Source organism: Molothrus ater, chromosome 3 (genome assembly GCF_012460135.2).
Source record: "Molothrus ater isolate BHLD 08-10-18 breed brown headed cowbird chromosome 3, BPBGC_Mater_1.1, whole genome shotgun sequence".
NCBI classification, from domain to species: Eukaryota; Metazoa; Chordata; class Aves; order Passeriformes; family Icteridae; genus Molothrus; species Molothrus ater.
The window spans coordinates 11,775,499-11,798,994 of NC_050480.2; positions in this window are offsets into that span (position 1 = coordinate 11,775,499).

Genomic DNA, 23,496 nt, shown 5'->3' on the forward strand with positions numbered 1-23,496 from the left:
CACAGTGCATTAGCACATCCAGAGCTAATGGTGACTTTTGCTTTAAACACTGCTGGCTGAATTTGAAATAACATTTCTGGTGGGAAACAGATTGCTTTTCTCACAGGGAGGAAGGACACACAGGCACAAGAAGGTGGGTGCCCACCTTTGCTGCCAGGGCTGGTTGTAGAAAAGGCAACAGATCCTGAGAGTTAAGCCAGGATCATACCTGGGGCAGTTTTTGGCTCATGATTTTCTGAGTGCTTTCCATCAATCAGGCATTCTAAAAGAAGTATAAGAGGGGAAAAAATAATGATAAAAGGAGACAAGCACTATGCATAGACCAGGCACTGAACTTAGAGTTGATATCTTTGGCACATTTTGCATTCAGTGTTGTCCTTCACAATTTTTGTATGGGAGTTTGAGCCTGTGTTCAGAGTTAACCTCAAGCATTTCCCATTCTAAACACTGGGGTTCACACTGGAGAATGTTGGTACTCAAAGTGGCTCCTCAGTGGATTTCTTATACTTTTCTTTTTTTTAATTTTGGTGCTTTTAAGGTAACTCTTCAGCTTGGGCAGTCCCAAGAAAATGCAGCACAGGAAAAGCCCTGGGGTCATCTGGGATCTCCTAGCAAGTGTGAGGTCAGTGCCAAGACAAAGATCTCAAGGATCCCTCTCTCCTGCCTGCTCCAAGTTAAAACAAGGAGAAATTGTTGAGGACCAACACTCAGCACATCAGCTGCATTGTCTCAAAGTGAGCTTCTCTTACCAGTGCCCCCAGCTGTCTCAGTCTGCAGGCTTCTCACTTACATCCACAGCACTTGCCTGGCATCAAAGGTGAGTGAAGACACTATCTTATTTTTTGTTTCTGCAGGGCCTGAGTCCTCCCCTGTTGTTTAACCTGTGGAATCAGCAGAAGTCCGTGGCAGGGGATGTTTTGGAGGCTGGCAGAAGCCCAAAAGAGCCACACAGGCTGTGATCTGAGAGCAGAGCAGCAAATGCTGTGCTGGAATTAGGCTGGGTTTCTTGAGAAATAATAATATTTGGTCACAATTAGCATCCTGTACACCTTTGGTTTGAAAAATAAAAGAAGCTGGAGGGGAAAGGGAGAAAAAGAGGAACACTTCACTGCTACACTTAAGCTGTGGTATGATGGCTCAGCTTTCAATCTGTCCTGTGATAATAACTTCTGAAAAGGAGAAAAACACTGTAAAAATGATTGGACAAAGCGTGTGTATTGCTTGTTACACAAAGGGCTATTATTTCTCATGGCATGTGTACTTACCATTAGAAAAGTTTTAAGGATAATATAAAAAAAACCAGATGACAGCTGCCAAAGGCATTTTAAGATTAACCAGCAATTATTGTACTTCCAGATGGAGGCAAGTTCAGAAACAGCTTGATATTCACTGAGCTTAGGGAAGTGAAGGTGATGTTTTCAGAACCTGAAAGAGGAATTTACTTCTTCCTTCAGTAAGTGTATCTTTAATCCTTCCCCTCTCACCAGTTGATTGCTGCAGCAGTGGCACTGGCCTGGCATCTGGAGGGAGCTGTTTTGGGAAGATAAGGTTGCATTGTGGAGGATGCTGAGCAGGGCAGGGAAATCGAGGCAAGGCAGTGGGGCAGCAGGTACAAATAAAGAGGTCAGCACAAGCACTTGCTTCTTAAATGAATCTTTATGTTTGCAAACTGATTAAAAGCTCAGCTGTCTTCTTTATTGAGATGAGGAGCAGGGCAGACTGGGACTCCACTGAAGATGATAAGGAGCAGTACCTTTTTGGATAGCCAGGAGTTTAGATATGATTAGTCTGCTGGGAGAAGCTTTTCTGGTAACTGTGGGATGGTGGAATCCCATTCTCAAAAATCCCTTCTGTGTTGCCTGTTTATCCTTTCAGATAAAAGGCTCCTCTTCATTTCCAAAGAAAGCCCCTGTTCCCTCTTGACATACAATTATCCTGATTGCTTGCAAGTAGCCTGTTTTTAAGGACAGAGCCTTTGATCAACTCTGTATGATCAACCCAAAGATTAAATTAATTCCTGGCCACTTAGCATCAGATATTTAAGTAATTTTTGAGATGAAGCAGTGCTGGTGCCTCAGTGTCCCTGTTGCACTTATTCTGCCCTGCCTTCTGCCTTCAAGGAGGGCAGTACTGGCTGCTCTCTTGCAGTTCTTCACCAGCATCCTGCATCAGGTGCCAGGGATGAACAGGAGCAGGCACAAGGAGCAGTGGGATTTACCTCCCCAGTTATGGTGAACATAACCCTTACTGAGATCAGTATTTCTTCTGCAGTGATAAGATCTCAAAGAAGCATTATTTGTGGATATCCTGCTGCATTCTTAAAAGTTACATCAGTGCTCCAGTTCTCTGAAAATATAATTAGTTAGGACTTGAAGGGATCTGCACTCATGAAGCTGTACCTTCTGGAATAAGATAAATAGGTACAGAATATACATTCATGCACATGGCTTCTAAATGGTTTATGTTTTTCATCAGTGTGTTGTGGGAACTGCTCTGCTGACAGGACTTCCTGCTCTGCTCTCTGTATCTCATGGACAAAAGGGAGCATGTCTTTGGATGTTCTCAAAATATCAGGGTAGAGAAACATAAGGATCTCATTAACCTCCAATAAGTAATGATCAAAAATAGAAGATTTTTTTAAGTAGCATAGCACTGGAAAATAATACACATTTCATATTTCAAGAAGCCAAGCCCTCTGTAATTCTTTCTTTTGAGTATGAGTTTTACTTTTGAAGTATTACAACCAGTTATATAGCATTAAGCAATGTTAAAAACAAGCAGCTTGAACACAATGGAAGTCTTAGAGCTTCCTGTAGGCATTGTAGATATTAGGCTATAGAAGCATAATGGCAACCCTCTAAAGAAGTATATATTTATATATCTATAAAGTTTTAAATTGTTATTTTAGACTTTGCACAGACACCAAGAAATGTTTTGTTGTAATACTTAAATTCCTTGAATAATATAACAGAAACAAAACAGTATAATTTTGAGCTGGTATTCAGATCTCCCACTAAGGCAAATGCATTTGACTTTGAGTTGTATGTTTTTTTTAGTTTTTTGGGGTTTTTTTTGGTAGACTTGCAAGGTTTTTGATGAGAAGAAAACAGATATCCTTAAAATACAAAATTTTGGTGGAAGGTGGACTCCAGCATCACCTCTGTCTGCTGTGAATTGTGCATCTCTTAAGGATCCTTAGTGTGATTCTATAAGAAACTTATTAGGGGATGTGGCCATCTGAAAGATACTGCATAAAATATTAGCAACAATAGGAATTCTCAATTGCACTGATCTTGTCCTATATTTTGATTTTATGATGAAGATGCACATCTTTATAGCTATGTTGTGGATATATTTAATCACAAACTACAATGTTTTCAAAGATTAAAGATATTTCTAAATCTTTTATAAAGCACCTTTGAAAAAAGGCATCAATGAACTTGATGAATAGTGAATATCTGAATCTATAATGTATTTCTAAAAAATTACAATACCATTATGGTATTATATGTCTTTTGACAAAGCATAAGAGAAATCTGAATATTATTTTAATTTTATTCTTCAATTAAAATATTCATGATCACCTTTCATTATTTCAACTCCCTGATCATTACAAAAAAAATGTAAATTATTTCGATTCCCTCATTCAGATTATGCAAAAGAAGGAAAAATTATTGAATCTTGCAGTGTACTGAGTGGCCACAGACAATTTTCATAGGAGTGTAGTCCCAGCCAGGGTTCTAAATTTGGCTTCAGTCTTCTAATTAAAATGGGTAGACTTTCCTACCCAACAAAATGACAAGGGCCGGAATCCTCGTGTATGGCTTATCCTCAAAATGAGAATTGTTGTGACCGTGTTCCACATTTTATAGGGTGTTCATTTATTCCACTATATTACAACCCTCACAGATCTACATCTCATCTTTATGAAGTTTTATGAGCTGTATCATATGCATGACCCTAGATTTCATTCCCTAGTTCTCACTGTGTTTAGAGAAAAGCTAAAAAATGCTGTTCATACATAGGGCTGGTGGGACTGTTAAAGCTTTTTTTGGACTGAATTTGCTCTTTGCAAATGACTTTTGCTTTCTGCTGCCGTGTCCATTGCTTACTCATTTTCAGTTTTCATGCTTTCCAGCTCTCTTCTACCCAATCCATCTTTCAACCTCTATGATTATTCTTTTTCTTTGCCTTTTGAGGACCTTTTTCTGTCACCATCCTGGCCTTTCTACCCTCCAAAGCTGCACTCCTGACTCTACAGATCTGGATCTTCCCACTCGTTTCTCTTCATTTTGTTCCTGTGCTTTCTCTTTCTTCTGCAGGGAAGCAGAGCAGCTCCCTGTGCACCCATACCACACCTCAGAGAGCATGAGGAGCTGAGCCTGTGCTGAGCCCAGCCACAACAGGGCTGATGCTGTGTGCACTCATGTCCCCAGCAAGCTGGCTGAGGTGCTCTGAGGAGGAGAAAGCTTTCAGAGAGGTACCTGCAGGTTTTCTGCCACTGTCTCTCATCTGGAAACATTAAGGTACACAGAATAGCAAAGAGGTAAAGAGTAACTGGTTTGTGTATTTGGCTCACTTGTGGTATAGGATTCCCTGGGAAGCTGCCCTTAGGGACAAGATTTTTTAGGGATGTTTTCCATAGAGTTCAAAAGCTGTTGATCCCCAGGTGTAAGGACTCAGGAAAGGAAGGCAAGAGACCTGCTGGGTTGGGACTAAAGGGCAGGATGGAAATGCACAGGCTGTGGAAGCAGGGCCAGGTGACCTGGGAAGAGTCCAGAGACACTGTCCAGTTGTGTAGGGATGGGGTCAGGAAGGCCAGGGCATGGATGGAGCTGAACCTGGCAAGGCATGCAAGGAATGACAGGTATGTCTTTCAGAAAAAGAGAGTGTCAAAAAGAGCAACTTCCCACTTCTCCCAAAATGAACAACACAGGTAACAAGATATGAGGAGAAGACAAATATATTTTGCTCAGTCAAATATATTTTGTTCAGGCCACCTCTCTTCCTGGGGGGGAAGGCAGGGCAGAGCAGGGGGAGGGAGAGATTTGTCCCAGCCTGGGAATTGGGACTCCAAGAATCTCAGCATCCAGAAGATGCTGAGGTGTAGGGCTTGAGTGGCTTTTGCTTTTTCATAGAAACAGAAGGCAGAGGACTGGGCAGGAGAGATGGAATCACTGATGCAGGATGTGGAAAGCTTTTAGCAGCTGTGACCATCCTTGAAGAAACTGTGTCACGTGCATCCATTTCTCCTAAAAACCCTTCTCCTAGAAGAGGATGCTTTCTCCTAGGAAAAACCTTTCCTGGGGAACAGGTACCAGTGAGTGTTTGAGAGGGAAGAAAACTTCACATAGCACAGGGAAACAGATGTACAACAAATTTGTTTTCTTGTTTAACTTTCCTGTGTTTAATTTGTTTAATTGAGGAAGGGGGTGGAGGAAGGGACAGGAATGATTTATCTTCATAACTCCTAAAACATGCATTCCAGCACTCAAGATGGAAAATGCCACTTGGGGAAACAACATTCCTAAGTCTATGGAACCTGATGAGGCCTGAGGGAATTGGCTGATGTAAGGTCCAAGCCACTCTCCATGACATTGGAAAAGTGATGGCAGTCAGGTGAAGTCCCTGGTGACTGGGAAAAGGGAAACATTGCACCCATTTTCAGTAAAGGGCAGAAAGGAGGACCCTGGCAGGGACTGACCTGTCAGCCTCACCTCTGTGCCTGGGAAGATCATGGAACAGATCCTCCTGGAAGCTGTGCTAAGGATCACAGAGGACAGGGAGGTGACTGGGGGCAGCCAGGACAGCTTCACCAAGGACAAGTCCTGCCTGACCAGCTTCAGTGGGGGAAGGAAGGGCTATGGATGTCATTTATGTGGACTCTTGGCAGATTCCCCTATAACATCCTTTTCTCTAAACTGGAGAGAAGTGGATTTGATGCGGGGATGAAGAATTGGTTGGATAGTTCCATCCAGAAGATAGCAGTCAATGGCTCAATGTCCAGCCAATGATCAGTGGAAGGTGGTGTCCCTCAGGGGTTCACACTGGGACCAGGACTGTTTAATGTCTTTATCAATGAGATAGAGAGTGGATTTGAGTGCACTTGATGACATTCAAATATCCTTTCCAACCCAAACTATTCTGTGATTCTATGACTGGTACCATTGGACAATGTACCCAACTCAGAGGAACACACCAGACACCCTGCAAACTACTGTGCAAAAAATTTAGGGTTTACAATTTCCTTTCCTGAGAAGAGAGAGTTTACCAGCTAAAGCTGTGCTAAATTATGGAAGAGAAAATCAAGTGCTATAATTGTGGGTGTTTATCACAGTTACAGTTTTTTTCTATTCATAGAAATTTGATTTGAACAGGGTAAATCTGTGCCCACAATACAAATGAGATCATCTCCAAACAAAGTAAATGAAAGAGGCACTTTTTATGGCTTTATTTTATAACTGTTCTGCTTGAGGAGTTAGTCTTTCATTTTTTCTCTTATACCTTCATGTTAAGTCAAACACACAAAACTCTTCAATTAGAACAGGGGTTTTGGGTTTTTTCAGTAGGAAAACATGATAGAAAAACTTGACTGACCACTAGTCATGATAACTGATTTGTGGAACAGGTAGGAAAAACATTGAAGGGTGGTGTAATTCCAGCTAATGTCTGTGATGGCATTCTGTCATTGATACAATGAGAAGTCCCTGCAGTTTAATTTGTGTTGTGCTAGTACAACAAAAGTACTTCTCAGAAAGGCCAAGCACCTTTACACCACTTGAATAACATCCCTTTTAAAGAGCTGCACCTCTCCATCTGTCTGTTTCCCAGTGAGGGAAGCTCTTAAATGGGAGAGAGCTGATGTACAAACCCATGCTTAGCCTGCTGTGCCCTGACTGGTGGATGGATAACCAATCTGTCAAAACCATGCATACCAGGGAAAGGACTGGGCTAAAATGTGATGTAAATAACCTATATTCCACTGAAAGGTGAGACTAGGGTCTGTTAGCTTCCTCTGGGGATGGGAAATCTGTAAATTAAAGCTATTGAACTATTAGAACCCTTGCTGTCTTCCCCAGGTCCTGGTGGCAGCTAGACAGCAGCTTGGTAGGCAAAGGCAACTGGAAGAAGCTGGTGGCAGGCATGTAGAGTCACCTCACCGAGCCCCTTACTCTTTCCCCTTTTCCCCTGCTCAGAATGTAAGTAACTTCAAATGTAAACATTTATGCCAGCTCAGTCTTCTGGGACTGGGAAAGAGTTCCCAGCTATGTAGGAACTTACTAAGCCTTCAGGAGGAAGGCAGCGTGTGCTCAGTTTCTAAACAAAGCCAGTTTCATCATTTTAGGGTAAATGGACACAGGCAAGAGACTCTTTGCAAAACTCTTTTTGTTGTGTGGTAGCTTGAACCCAAAACATTGCTGCTGGACTGCCTATGGTTTCTTTGTCTGACCCAAATTGGAGCTCCCCAGCTACTACCTTGAGGAAGAATAGGGGTTTCATCATGATGCCCTAAACACTGAGGATGCTGGGAACCAGCAGAAATCTGGGAGAGCATCACAACTCTGGGAAAGCAGGGCTCTGGGAAAGCCCTGTGTTCAGTCAGCCCCTTGAATACCCTCCCAGAGAATCAGCATGTGCAAAAACTCTTTGGAACAACTCCCCAGCACAATTCTCATTTTAAGATGATTACCCAAAAGAGCAGGAGGTGATAATAGCTAGGTGACAAATGAAATAAAAGTTTCATGGGGCCAGGGGAAGCTGAAAACAGAGCATGACTGTAATCCCTGGGCACTCCTATTCACAATTGCAAATAGGAGGTGGCAGCCCTTGATTTTCTGGACCTTGATCTCTCCCCAGTTTGTGCATTTATGTTGTGGAGAAATTAAGCTCCATTATCACCTGGATGTGCCACTGTTTTGCTGTAGCCTGTAAAACTGGCTACAGTGTACATGAGGACAGCTTTACCTACTGGGTTTCAGTTGTCTGAGATTAGAAGGTTGCAGGTTCACTTTCAGCCCACCACAAGAAATTTGCAGTGTTTGGTGCCTCAGGCTGAGGAGAGCAATGGTTGCAGGAGTGCACATCTGCCTCCTCTCTGCCCTCTCCCACCCCAGGAGCTGCTGTCTGCTCTGCCTGTGCTGATTCTTGCTGGCAGGACTTTAACCCAAGGTGACCTCTGCTGTCTGAGGGAAACTCCAGTGTTGCTTTTGTCTGTTTGTTTTTCACAGAGGGTAAACATCTAAAGTGTACCGTTACAGGATTTTGGAAATCACTTGTATGCTCAGTTGTTAGTCACTCATATTTTCTTGTTCTCACTATTATGTGATACAATGCCTTGTTTAAGAATGTTAGAGGTGGAACCTAATGAGAAGAAACTGTATTTTAGAATGAAGACAACTTGCTGCTTAGTCTGGTAGGATGGGAGCCTAAAACACTCCTTCTGTTAAAAAAAATGCCTTTCATACAAGTAAGGAAACTTATTCAGTTTTCTTTTCTGCAGAATGTCCTGGCTGACCCATGCTGCTATGCTTTTGTTATAAATCATAGCCAGAGTGGGAAATCAAACTGTGATATACAGCTCTATTCAAATCACACTCGCTTTTCTACTTCTGAGGAGCTTACTTGTTAGGGAGACATGTGAGTTATAAATAGGACAACATATAACAAGGTTCCTTGCAAAGATATGCCAGAAAATATTTTTGCTCTAGGGAGAGAATCTTTTAAAAGAGCCTTTTGATTTTTTCTCCATTCCTTCTGCAGTTTCCAGACCTGAGTATGCAAAGATTCCACCAGGGCAGTAGGAATCAACTTTTCTGGACTTTCTGCTTCTTTGCCCTGACCTTAATGCAGCATTTCAGTTTGCTCACCTGCAGAAGGAGTTTGTCTCAACCTAGATTATGATTTGAGGCTCTATTCAGATCCAGCATTACCACACAAGTAATGGCAGAGAAGGACAAGGACAGGACAAGGGCTGTCTCCATCAGCATAAAGCATCTTTGGAGGCATTTGAAGCTTCATCATTCTAGAAGCAGAGGAGAAAACTTGTGACTTGAAGTTAAACTCTTTAACCAATCTTCTCTTTCTCCAGATATCCTGTGTAATAATTTTGGAGGTTTAAATTTGTCCATTTTATAATCCCCCTTTTTTTCTGTGTGACTGGCACCACAGCCTGAGCCACAAAGAAAGGAGGGAAGGGAAATTTGGTCTTAGTGCCTGACTAAGGGTGAATGAAGCACGGGTACAGCTGTCACCTGGGACAGTTTAGCTGTCACACTGAACTCTGGCACAAACAAGCCTCTCTGCAAACATAGTCCACCTTACAGTTTGTGGCAATCACAATGCACAAGAACAGTAAAATTAGCTTTATAAACAGATTTATTAGATGATGGACAGTGAGAGGGTATGGTAATGTCATTGCCACTGGTTTGCTGAGTGATCTTGAACTTGTTACTTTTTTTCTCTGGGGTAGTTTCCCCCTCACTCTCTGCATTTTGTGAATCTTGACAGGAAGGGTGACCTCTTGCTCTGTGTTGGCATTGTGTCAGTGGTGTCCCAGTGCTGCCATAGTCTTCTAATTCCTCATATTTATAGCAATCCTGCTACTGTTGAATGCAAAACTGTATCATTCTATTACAACTAATAGATCATTCACAATATTGTTTTTCTGAGTTTTTGAAAATTTTGGTGTGAAGCAGTAAATAGGAGAAGGGAACTACTGAAAGTTCTCTAGATTGTCTGGAGATGTGAAGGAAGTAAAGATAAATCATGGAACAATAAAATCTTAATTTTTAATGCTTTTCCTTTTCCTGCTTTAGTGATGGATTTTATTCCTTCTCCTTAAAGTTCTAGTGGCAGTCAGCTATTACACACAGCCTCCATTAGGAGAACATACTTTGTTGCTATAGCAATTCTTCTCACAGATATTTTATTGCACTTAGATTCTGCTGGGGAAAAAAAAAAAAAGAAAAAAGGCAAAAAGGCAAAACCAAGGCACAACAAAAAAAAAAAAAAAACATTGCTGAAATGGTCAGCCTACCTGATCTTTTATTTCTGAGCAACTTTTGACTGTATCTCAGGGCAATCTATATTCTGGTAAACACTTTGTGAGGCACTATCTGGGAAGGTTTATTGTTGCTTTATAAGTGGCATACAGCACGCAGCAGGACACACTGCAGCACGGTGTCTGACATAGCAGCTGTAGATTACTGGCAAGATAAATCCATCCTTTTTGATCTGAGCATTTCACCAGCTCCCATTTGATGTCCTGATATCACCCTGTCTACCAAAGGGGATGTTTTTAAGTAAGGGAAGAGTTATCAAAGGTTTACTCAAAGTTCCTTTTAGAATGGCTTCTCCAGGACGCAGATATGTATTTACTGTGGGTGAATGTAGGACTCATCAAAATTATTGGACTAAAATCCCTGTAAACATAAGGTCTCTGTTCAGTGCCAGATATTGAACAGCAGCTTTGAGTTTTATCTCTTCTGTCAAAACCAGATGCCTAAACATTCAACTAATGAGGTAAAAAAGGCCATTAACTCTGTCTCCTGCTGGCTGCAGGAGGCTGAGCTCTCCCACCCACAATGGTGGCATCTTCCTCCTGGGAATAGTCATTTGTTTGGAGTCAGAGCTGCCTGCACACCCCTCTAATCCAGACTGGGAGCCAGAGAGAAGGAAATTCCATGGCAGGAAAATGGAGAGCAGCTAAGGACAGCTGTGGTGGTGTTCACAGGAGTCCCAGGATGAGGGAAGAGATGAGAATCTTGACTCCGTGTTTCAGAAGGCTGATTTATTATTTCATGATATATATTATATTAAAAGAAAATTATATATTAAAACTATACTAAAAGAATAGCAGAAAGGATTTCATCAGAAGGCTTGAAAAGAATGGAAAAGAATGGAATGATAATAAAATCTTGCAACTGACCAGAGAATCCGAGACAGCTGGACTGTGATTGGCCATCAATTAAAAACAACCACATGAGACCAATCAAAGATGCCCCTGTTGCATTCCAGAGCGGCAGATAACCATTGTTTACATTTTGTTTCTGAGGCCTCTCAGCTTCTCAGGAGAAAAAAATCCTAGCAAAAGGATTTTTCATAAAATATGTGAAGGTGTCGGGTTCGGCTGTCTGTCTCTGCCCCAACACGGGTAGTGTGGTTCTTGGGTGGCACGCGTTTTAAAGGATGAGTCTGGACTCTTCAGCTTTTCGGTCTTCAGGTTGTTTATTATTTCTTATCTACAAAATTTTCTGTCTGCCCAACAGAGGTCTGATCTGCAAGCAGTCACAGGCACTCTCTGACCACCCACGGGGCGGTCATGTCTTTTTATACTAATATCTACGTACATGATATTTACCTTTATTTCCCAATGCTTTTCACCCATGTTGGCAAGTGCACCTTCACCATAAACCAATCCCCAAATGCCAACATCACCACAGGAGATGGAGGACAAGAAGAAGGAAGAAGAAGGACAAGACACGCCTTGATCCCTCCATCTTGTCTCCATAACCCCCCTGTACCCAAAAACCTTAAAATCTATATTTCACTTTCTAAATGTGTCTATTTTACACCTTTTACTCTAAAGTGATTCTCTTGTCCTCAAACTCTTGTTATTTCTGTGGATGGATCAAAATCAAGCCACCAGACACTCTTGGCAACATTCCAGGATTTTCGAGACCCCCCAAGGGTTCTCCTGGCATCTCTGGACATTGGGAACGATGTGCTGAGATCCCACATGAAGGGAGCATCATTCTGATGGGTAAGGCTCTACCTAGAGATGGTTGTGTCCAGTGTGTTGTGGCCAGCACATTCCTGCTGCCAGAGGAAGCACAGAATACAAGGTGAGTGGAGGTGGGAGATACTGCTCCCCTTCCCTCAGCTGCATGGGTGGGCAGAGGAAATGGGATGGGAGGGAGCAGGAGAGGTGATCCCACATGTGGAGCACTGTCCTCACCAGGGCCTTGAGACTCCTGCTTCCAGAGAGCATTCTGAACACCAAAAAGAGATATCTGCACCAGTGTGCAGCAGCTCCTGGTTTTCTCCTTGTTTTGTGTGTCCTTGTGATATTCTGACATTTGAGTGGGACTGGACATGGCCCTGCTCCTCCTACTCCTCTGCATGGCTGCTGGGAAACACTTCCATCAGAATGGAGAGGACAGCAAGCACAGCTCTCACCAACACCAGCACAGCCTCTTGCCTCCTCTCTTCTCCTGTATCACAGCTCATCAAGGAGGCAAAAAGGAAAAAGGAGCTATTTCACAGTCCAGTGGCTGTGAGACTGTGCTGCCAGAGGGCAAGGTGGGAGGGTGTGATGGGGAGGGCAGCATGCCAAGCTCCAAGTCTGAAAGGCAGGGAGGAGAGGCCAGTGCTGCCCATACCTCGCACTGTGCTCTCACTGCACCAGCCCTGTCTGGCCAGGGACCTGCTGTGCATCCCCGAGCACAGTCCAGGGGCAGGATAACCTGTTTGGAGGAAATCAGGAGCAAAAGCGCTGGGATTGCACAACAGCACTGTGGAGGGTATTGCAGAGGAACTCTGCAGGCTTTCAAATGGAGCTCTTGGTGCTGGCACAGCCACCTCCATGCTGGGCATCACTGTGCTTTTGGAAACCAGCTAGGACTCACTGATCCATTCATTGCACGAGGAGCAACTCAGAAGCATTCAACAGTAAACCAAAAGCTAAGGCAAGGCTTGAGGCTTGTCCACATTTTAGTCACTCATTGGCACGTGGCCAGTTCTCGTCACCCAGGTCCATTAAATCGAAGTGTTAGAATTTCACCTTCCATTTTCAGCCTGAGGTTTTAATTGTCTTCATTTTGTCAGTGTTCATATATTTACAAAAGAAGAATTTCTAACTAACTCTGTTTTCTTGCTGTTTATAGCACAGATAGGTATAGGCTGCATCATTACCACAACAAAGCCCTTATTAATAAGGTGATTACAATTTTGGCAAATACTTGCAGGATGAAATTTTGCATGCTTGGACTCAGTCCACAGGCAGAGCTTTGGAAGCTAGAAGTAAAATGATCTTTGAATTTTATGTGCTTCAGTGGCAGATATCCACCCAAAAAAACAGCATGTTGTTGTTTATTCTTGAAGTAACATGAGAATGGGTGAGCTGAGTCACTTAAACTGTCTTGTTTCATAAATCTTATAAAGATTTACAAATAGAACTAAAAGTCGGTGCAACTTTGAAATAAACTCCTTGCCATGCTAAAACAACATATCTCTTTCCAGATTTTTCTCTCACACATACACAGGAGAGTGAGAGTGACTTAATGGCTTAAAATAGCCAGGCCTTGCTGATGTGATTTGATGTCCTATTAATTTATTTTAAATTGCAAAAATTACTGGTGTTACCTAACTAGCAGCCATACAGCTCTTTAGGGGACTCTTTCCCAAAGAAAACAAGTGTCCATGCTGTTAGGGCTCCCTGTTGTGGGATCTCTTCTTTCCCAGCAGGCTTGTCTGGCACTTGCCATTCAAGATGCTGGGTGTCAAAGCCTTCAGGGGAGGGGTTTCTAACAAAGCTGCAGCTCGTTCAATCTTTTCCAGCTGGTAAAAGACTGGAACTCCTGCTACTGTTTGTTATTCATAAGGGTGGATTACGGTCTCCCATTGAACAAACCCTACTGGGAGCTTGGAAGGCTCCAGCCAAGTTGTGCTTCTGGCTCACCAGCACGTGGTTGAAGGGAAGAACAAGTGACCATGGACCCTGAGCAGAGCTCTGCTCCCACTTCCCACCCTGGTTGGCTCCCTCACACATTTCTTCTTGCCTAGGATGATGCATCTTGAGTTTTATCACTTCCTCACACAAAGTAAATAGAATTACTCCTGCTTTACAGAGAGTGACTGCAGCTTGCCCAAGGCCCCCTTGACAAGAGGGAAGGGAGATTGCGAAGGGCTAGGGCTGAGCTTTCAGCCTGCATTCAGGTTATTTGATTTCAGCATTAGTGTTGGCTTTTTGCTGCACTCTGCAAAGAATTGCAGCTATATATTTTTTTTTTCAGGTGAATTTCAACTGAAATATGTAGGGAAAGTTAACCTCCCACCAAGATTTTAGATGGCAGCCATATAAAATAACAATACTGCCTGGCAGGAAAGGATGTCTACAGTAATCTGCTGGGTAAGGATTGTGAGAGCTGCATTTTTTTAAGCAGCTGGAAAGAATGGACTTTTAAATTCTTTTTTTTTTCTGTACAAGTTTATTTACATACCTTCTTAGAATTGCCAGAAATCTTATTGTCATGGATTGCCATGAGGAATTTCATCAACAAAACCCCAAACAAACAACTATTTGCGATACTAAACCAAAAACTGTGCAGTTTCAATTTCATACATTTGTTGTCCAGCAGGGACACACAAATTAGTGAATATTAATGACTGCCCACCTCCAGCTGTGCTACCACCTATGGTGTCAAAGTTCTCTGGACACGCACCTTGCTCACCTGTGGTCAGTACCTAACTGGGATTCTTCACTGCTGCACTCAGAGCAAGGAACCTCTCCAAAGAACATAATTTTCCCCAGGTCCTTGCAGTCTGATTCAGTGTCAAGTGCCAGGATTTGTTAACAGTCAGGGATGTTATCCCACATGCAGCTCCTCTGGCTTTGTTCACACCACAGAACACCATCCTTGGAAACTTTCTGCTTCCAATCTTCCATCAGGTGTGCTGTAGGAGGGAATGAAACGAGGTCCATTTGTATGAAAAACACAACAAAGGTTGTGTAAAATCAACCATTAGCTGGCTAAAAGGGAAAAAAGTTCAAGGGAGAAACATAAATTGCAACAAACACTAAGGCAAAGCTCCTTAATAAATGACATGCCACAACTGCTAAACAGCAAGTGCCCAGCTGCCAATGGGTTTCATGCTAGATAATGTAGAGTTGATAAACTGATCTTAATGCCTAAGTAATTAACAGTCAATTATTTTAATATGACAACTAAAGCTGAGCAATGACTACTGCTGCAGCACTAACAGCTGAGCTGCTGTATCATTATCTGTGTCTTTGCCTGTGTAATCTTTTTAGTGGGAAATGTCTTTAATTTTAGTTTGCTGAAATAGCTCTGAGGGGGCAAAGGAGTCAGCAGACATAAAATATCCACAAGCTTATGGAATGTGTGCTTCCATTTATCCGTGGTGGGGCAGGAAGAGCAATGGCCTCAATTGCTTGAGGTGAGTTATGTGCTGCAGTTTTTCACTCTGTGTTCCAGAAACAACAACTGTATCTGTGTCCAGACCCTGGAATATCCCTTTGTAGGAAAAGCAGGAAGAAATAACAGGGAGTGTTTCATCTTACAGCAGCCTGATGTATTGGGTATGTGGAGAGTGCTTTGAAATGATGCTTGCATGACATGAGGCTGTGTTTACATCTGAGTACAGTCCAACCAAAAAGCTCTCTGTTCAGAAAACATGATTTTAGCTGATTATTTAGAAGGCAGCTCCTTAAGACCACATTTCTGTTTTAAGTTCTTGTGAAATAAAGGCGGGTAAAAGGTGCAGTTTTGAGTTTTGAAAGGATATATTAATTTAATATATCCTGCACTCAAATCATTTCTGTTAAACGTTCAGGAGCATCAACATGCAGAAATTCAGGGAACAGTAACACGCAATGATGTAGTTGCTCTGGGCTAGCATTTATGCTGCTGTGTTGTTATCTATGACATTATGAACCATCAGTTTCCATCAGAACATAAATACCTGGTGCTGCAGCAACAAAGGAGCCAAGTGGATTATGTTTCTCTGTTCCAACATTTTTCTTGTTTTCTGGGGATTTGGAGCGCAGTTTGTCTTGGTTTAATTTTTAAGAGAGCTTTGGGGCTTTTGTCTCACTTGGCACAGTGAGGTATAGCAAAATTTCATTTAGGATTGTACACCCTATGTTTTTAGAGAAAATATGGCAGAAATAAAAAAACCTATTTTATGATGTGCTCCCTTTCTGCATGTGCAGCACATAAACTGAAGGTTCCCTGAACACCAAGCTCAGAGGTTCAGCTCAAACCCTGTTTTTTTCTCTGGGGGCTGCAAAAACTGATGGTTAGAAAATCTGTGATTTGAACTCCTCAGGGCCATGAATTACTTACCTGGGCATTCATGAGTTTGAATGGCATAAATATAGATGTGAGAGGTGTCAAATTTTCCATATTCATCAAACAGAAGACAGTAGGATTTCGATGTGACTCCACTTAGCTGTAGTAGCTGGGTAGGTCTAGCACAGGAGACTTTTAGAGGTACTAATGCAGGACTGAAGGAACTTTGCATCCCCATCCCCTAGTGTTTATCTGGGACAGATGCCTGACCCCTCATTTCTTAAACCAAAATCTTCTTCTTCCATTCTTCCATACTTTTCCAGTGATAGTCATATGTCCAGACACTGTAATCTTCTGTAGCTCTTAGACTAAAGAATACATAAAAGATGGAAGCAAAAGAGGCTCATCTTCCCTTTACAACTTTTTATCCATGGAATTGAGATGGACATAAAATATATTGTGAATTGACTCTCATATCTGTTGTGACCTTGTCTCCCATAGTAAACTTTGGAGAATTCCTTGTTCTGAATGTGCTCCTTCATTGCTTCATTTTATAAATACATCTTCAAATATAGGTGATAAAAACTAGAAGCAATACCAGAGTTATTGAGATTCCTGAAGGCAGAAATAGCAGGCAGGGAGAGAAGTGAGAAAGAAAATTGAGAAATGTTGGAGTGATGCCTGTGAACATTTAACTGATCTGTAGCTGGGCCATCTATTGGAAAATATGTGGTTTGAGCAATCAGTTTTCTACTTCAGGGGATGAAATGAAACTTTTGCTCTAAAACTATGCATAAAATGTTTCCTTATGTTGAATCCCACTAAGTATGTAATTAAAAAAAAATAGAACTGTTTGCAGTGCTTTTCCTAGGGTCTTCCTGTGATTGCCCTTCATTGCTACCACCAGTGGAGAATCATTGTTGTGTCTGTTGGCCCTTTCATTGGAGATTACAGGCATTCCTGCAATAGTCACCTGTTTTCTCATCCAAGACAAGAGGCAGAATGTGGACTTTGAGGCAGCAAAAGCTTAGTTTCAGTGGGCAGCTCCCAGTTGCTGTGATTGTGATCAGTGCTCATGAATAGCAGGGCCAAGCTATCTGAGATGTGACACCAAAGAGCTGAGGCAACAGAAATGAAAAGAAATACTGGAAATCTGTGCCTAATTAATTTTTATGAAAGCAAAGCTCATTGTAGAGGTATGACATAGTCTGCATACTCCTGATAATAATTTTGAACGTGACCTACATTTTCTGCTACATTCCTGTACCTAGTGCTTCCTCCTTGTTTTGTGTTATGAATGTGTGCCTGGGAAAATCTTTGCAATTCCTAGAGCAGCACAATATGTAAAGAGACAGAAAATGGCTTTAAAAAAAGCTGAACTCACAGTCAGTCAGTGAGAAACAAATCCTGTCTGGAGTTGCTGTCTCACAGGCTTTTTGTCCCATTTGCAATTCCCGTGTCATTTCTGTGAAAGGACATCCTGCAACAGAGGGTGGCTCTGACAGGTCTCCTGTCCTGGTAATATTTCTCTTGATGCCTTACATGACCAGCTGGAAACCATATCCAGTATTCAGTTCTGAGATGGGCTCTTGCTGAGCTTATGGAGAACTGCAGGAACTGGAGGGTGAGCTCACTAGGATCACTTAGCCACTTGCTGGTTTGCTATTTGGGTGTTTTTAAGCTTAAAAGCAAAACAAAAGAGACGGGAATCCCAATGACAAATGTTTCCCTGGAATTGGCAAGTTTTCCAGTGTGATGAGCTTAATTAAAACTAACAGGATATATTAGTTGTGTTGTAGCCTTTTTCTCTAATGTGTTACCCTTGCCACCTGCCTCAAACAGAGCCGTGTGTTGTATTTTGGAGTCAAATTTGAGCTGGCCTGCAGGCAGGGCATGCTATCAAATGGGTGTTTGACACACTGCTGCAAGCTAAAGAGAGAACAGCTATTTCCTCTTGTTGCTGCCCCTGTATGGGCTGATCCATCTTCTAGGAGCAGTGTGATAACCTCTCTGCATGGGCTCAGCAGAAACCTACAGGTGCCATCAGACCTCCCCAGCCTGCCCAGGCCGGGGAAGGGCCCCACACTTCCCTTGTCCATCACTGTGATCTCCAGGAATGAGCAGCTTTGGTCTTCAGGAGGCATGGGCTATCTCCCTTGCTAACAAGTGCTCTGTGTAATGCTGGCTCTGTGATTTTCACACCTCTGAGCACTTTGCTCAGCAAATGAGAGAGCTCTGGGTGTTTCCTGCTGGCAGCCAGGACTTGCCACCACGGATGGGGTATTTTGTAAGCAGTGTGCCCAGATTCTTTTCATCCAGTGCTGCTGCACAGACTTTGAACTGAATGTGCTCACTCTCATCTTCTCAGAGAGCTACATGGTATATATATATGGGTTTAGAGCAATAACATGCCCATCATGATGAGGTATTTACTCCACTTCACAAGCAAGCCAATTAAAACATAAACTATTTACAGCTTCCACCATGCCAGTGCTGAACCTGCTATCCTGAGATGCACTTTGCCTTCTTCATCTCACGCTCTTGAGCATCCCAGGAGGCACAGCATTCCATCCATTCTTTTTCTTGCCTATAGCTCGGCACATGCCTCCTGTTGGAACCCAGGACATCTTCTCTGGCTGCCCTGGATGTCTCAAGCCCCTGGCTGGGGGGCTCAGAAGCCTTGGTACAAAGCCAAAGATACCTGTGCTTTTGATTTTAACCCATGGAGAAAATTACCAGCATCATGTGAAGATTTACAAGCCACGAAAGTTTAAGTAGAATGATAGTTAGTTTGCCACAGGGTGAAAAAGAAGAATTTTGGTGTTTTTAGAATGGGGGTTCAGAAGCCAAGATAGAAGGATTTGGGCATGCCTTGCCCTTCTTCTTCCTTCCTCTTAGCCTCCATCTTCTGGGTGATGGTGGCACTTTTGGATTGGTTTAGAGTAGAAACACACTGTCCAACATAGGTGATAGGTATTGGGAAATTATTGTAAATAATGTACATGTAGTTTTTAGTATAAAAAGATAACACTGAAGGTGGCCAGTGTGCCGTGGACTGACTTGCTAGACAGACCTCAGCACGTCAGGAAAAGAATGTTATAGATAACAGAAAATAAACAACCTTGAGAAACAGAACAGAAGAATCCTGACTCCTTCCTCGAGTGCCTGGCTGGGAAAAAGAGACTTTCTAACACCTCGGGGTCATCTCGACCACAGAGAGTGCAAGAACCTCCAAGTCAGGCTGACTCTGGTGATTGACAAAGAGTGCCAGATGTTTTTTTGACATTAGATGGGAGGCTGTGAGTGGAGCTGTGCAAAACAGGTCCTGTTACAGTTGTCTGACAGCCACTGTGAATGCTGCTGTCAGCTTGCTGGGCTGTGTGCTGTGTCCTAGTGTGGGCCTTGGCACTGAGAATTGTCCCCTTGCCCTTGATGGTCCTGTCACCAGATTTGCAGAAAGCACAGGTAGAGGCCATTGGTGCTATGTTTCAGAGCCCTGGTGAGCTAGGGGTTTAATCTGAGTTTTCTGGGGGCACACTCTTCCTCACAAGTGGAGGAAGAGAGAGACAGGGGATTTATGTCTATGTCACCTAATCTTAACACTAAATTGAGATATAGAGGTGAAAGGGCTTGGTGGATTATCCCTCTCCTGTATTTTGCTTTCAGTATAAGTTCTGGGTGTTGACAAGATTAAAAAAAAAATTCGAAATGACTGCTTGCATCTGCCTTTCACTGTCTTCTTTGGATGCACTGAGAGGTGAGTGATACCATCACCAAGGGCTGGAAATCCTGCCTGGATAACTGCAGTCCCATGCTCAGCCCCTGGCAGAGCAAGCAGTTGCTTTCCCACAGGGAGAGGGAGAGCAAACCAGTCGGAGTGAAGTGGTTGTAATGAACCTAATCTCATTAAGCAGAGTGTTAGTAGAACTGGAGATGCTGTTGATTGCTAGCACCTGCCTGATGGCCTTCCCAGGATACACATCAGGGCTCTTTAAATTCCTTGGGGAAGGGAAGGGGCCTTTCTGCTTCTTGTCTCCTCTGAGGTAGGTGCAAAGTCTTGAGTACCCTCCTATAACCAAAATGCAGAGTATGTTTTTGTGTCCTGGCACCTGCTCACTGGCAGGTTGCTTGGCAGACCTCAAGCCAAGGGTTGTGTGTTTCTGTAGGAATTGCTGTTGATTTACAAGTGTGATTTCTTTTGTTGTGTTTGGTCCCCCTTGTTGGGTGCAAGTTTTCAGTGAAAAGACTTAATTGTGCATCTGGATACTGTCCTCTTGCACTGAAAAAATGCATGATTGTCATTTTCTGCTGATTAAGGAGCTCAGATTTGTAAGATATTGCTGCTCTTGTCCCAGCATTTTTTCATGCTTTACCTTCCCTGTTACACTTGTTTTGTGCCCATGATGAGTGACTGCATAGTAGAAACCATAAACTCTGGGGGGAAGGTGTGTGCCCTTAAAAGACTCTCTGTATAGATTGTCTTTTTGCCCCAAAGCCCCAGATTACCTCCTCTAATGATAAAAGTGGCACTAAGTATGCATTATACTTGTGAATGGACTATTGGACAATGTTTAAATACCAGCTTGTTAGCAATCTGTGATGAGAGTATGGCAGAGAATATGGCAAGCTAGATATGGAAAATGAACAGTGTTTTGTGATGGCTTTTCCTGGCAGGAGGTAGGAGACTTGCCTGTCTCCTTTAGTTCTTGTGTCTGTTTTCCTGTGCCCTCACCTAAGTTAGCAGGGAGGGAGTTTGTCCTGGGAGCAGCATCACTGTTCTGGATTAAAAAGTGATTAAGTTTTTATTTCTCCAAAGTCTTATACCCAACACACAGCTCTCCAGTTTGATTTGGGTAGTAAAGCATTTGCATGTGCATTATTATGGCTGGCAGGTACCTGGTTTGAATTGTTGTTTTTACCACAAAGGCTTGCCAGTGTTTTCCTAGCAGGCCCTCCCCCAGTGGGCAAAGCTCATAATAATATAATATTTATTCTGTTGAAAAAAAATTTGAAAATTCTGCTGTTGAAAAAAATGTTCCCTTTGAGTAATTTTTTCCTCTGTTGCTTTTCCATGTATGTACATGCCTATCTTCAGCTAGAGATCTGACCTTGGAGTTTCAGAGCTGATGCACCTCTGTGCAGCTAATAGAGCACACTTCCCTTCCACTGGGCAGGTGTCTGTAAAAGAACAACTTCATGGCAGTGTTTGAGCCTTGGCTACTAAACCCCTTGCCCTGTGTGTCAGTGAGCAGCTGCTGCTAAGCCAACCAGCAGATGTGAGTCAAACCTGGAAGCTTCTCCGTGGGGTTCAGGGCCAAAATTCCACTTCTCTTCCTGTCTGGGAGAAGCTGCTCCTGCTGCTTCCCCCAGGTGATTCTGAAATGGGTCTGCAGCAAGCAGAGAGATGAGGAAGACAAGGCAGGCCCTGGCCCCAGAGGTGGTTTCACAGCAATTATTTGGTCTTGTGAAATCTTTCAGGGAGCCATTGGGGTTTTATATCTTGAGCTAAGGGACCGTGCCATAAAAAAAAGGAAGCTTTTTGTAATGTGGGTGGAGAGCACAAGTGGAATCCCCTGCTTGGTTTACTCTGCATGGCAAACCTAGTCTTATTTCCCTTTTATCCACTCTGATCCCTGCCAGCTAGCCAGGAAGCTACCTGCTGCTGCTTCTAGTCAGCTCATGCTGGGATGATTGTTGGCTTAGCAGGATGCACATTAAGTGGCACTAAAAATAAATAGGAAATTGGGTTTTCTGGCTCTCTTTTTGATTTTCCTCCTTTAAATGAAAGAAATTGTTAAGCTCTCAGGATTGTTAAAACAGAAACAAAAGGAAGAATCCCCCTGCATTGGGAACACTTTTGGAAAGGAGGGCTACATCAGAAGGAGCTGCCATCCCTGGTGAGTGCTGCAGCAGAGGCTTCTCCCAGATGAGCTGTTACACTCCCACAAGGAGCTCCACAAAGTGCTGCCTCTTCCCTGTGCAGACCCCACCAAGCTGCTCCTACAAGCACCTTCACAAATAACATCTTTCCAGAGGCTCCCCAAAGCCTAGGGTGGGTCAACACAGGATTCAGTTTTGAATGACCCATTGGAAGGAGACAAATGAGACCATCCTGAGTCCCTCTTTTCTTCCCCCAAATGCTGTAGCAGTACAGCAGTTGTGCCAGACTAAATGTTGACAGTCTTTAACGTAATTTGTCTGTACTAAAGTTAATGCTGCACTTCATGTACTATATTTATATCCATCTATTCCCTTTCATGTCAGATAAGTTCTAGAGTGTGGGATGCATAATGAGATTTACTGAAAAATAATTTTTAACCCTGTGAGTTCCACAGCTTCTTGCAGGTAGAGAAGGTTGAGGTTATTTTCCTATTAGATAGTCATGGTGTGATTTACTTTTTTTTTCCCTGACTCTTCATTACTTTCTGCTATTATGAAACTACAGTGTGGAAGTTGCAAAAACCTTGGTTGTGAGGTTTATATGCAGGGCAGCAATGCATAACTTAGAGTATTGTGAGGGCTGCTTGGAACTTTGCTGAAGAAGTGGCTTGGGAAACGCTCCCAGCTGTGAAGGAGGTTTATCCCTAGGCTGTAGCACTCCTACTTAGCTGCTCTGACACTCTTACTAAAAAGAGGCTCCTACTAAACCTACCCAGGGAGGACATCTGAAGTCCTGCTGTGGTTACAGTCCAGGATAAATTTCTGTCCATCCTTGGGAGGTAACTGGATCAAGTTCCTCTTCTCTGGTGGGTGAATTATAGTGTGGAGACGCCTTTTCAAACATTCCCCCTTCCTGCCTGTATAGAGAAGCTTGTAAGATTCAGCATTGTCCTCACTGCTCCTGTGAAAGGTGTTTGTCACCCTCTCTTTTTAGAGGGTGGGACAAATGTTAAACACCTCTAAAATGTTATTTTTTTCATGTATTCATGTTGTTTCAGAGATGTTTCTTTAGGTTTATGCTGTATAAGGTAAAGGGCAGCAGAGGCAGTGAGCAGGAGAGTAAAGATTGACAGGTTCATATCTACAGATCTGCTCTCAAGCAGACAAGGAGCAGATTTGAGTCATTGCCTGACTTTAATTTCTCCAGACCAAGTTGTACTTTAATGTCCCCCTGACCCTAAAGCCAAATCCCTTCTCATTTGCCTGCCTTGGTAAGTGCTGTAAATAATTTCAGCTCTGACGTCAGGGCTGTTACAACAATTGACATCAGCTGAAGATGTGTCTATGACTAAGCATAACCCACAGGTAGTAATGCATGATTTACAGAGGCTCTTAGCACTGTAAACCATATGTTTTATAGCTGCTGAGGAGGAGAAGAAGGTGTCTGAAAACAAGCAAAGGCATATTTAGTAGCATTTTTATATGGTTGAAATTGCCCAGTTAGGGGTTTTTAGGAAATACATTTGCGGTGATACACAGCACCACGTAGTTCAAGCACATAGCACCCCAGGCATTCAATTTATCA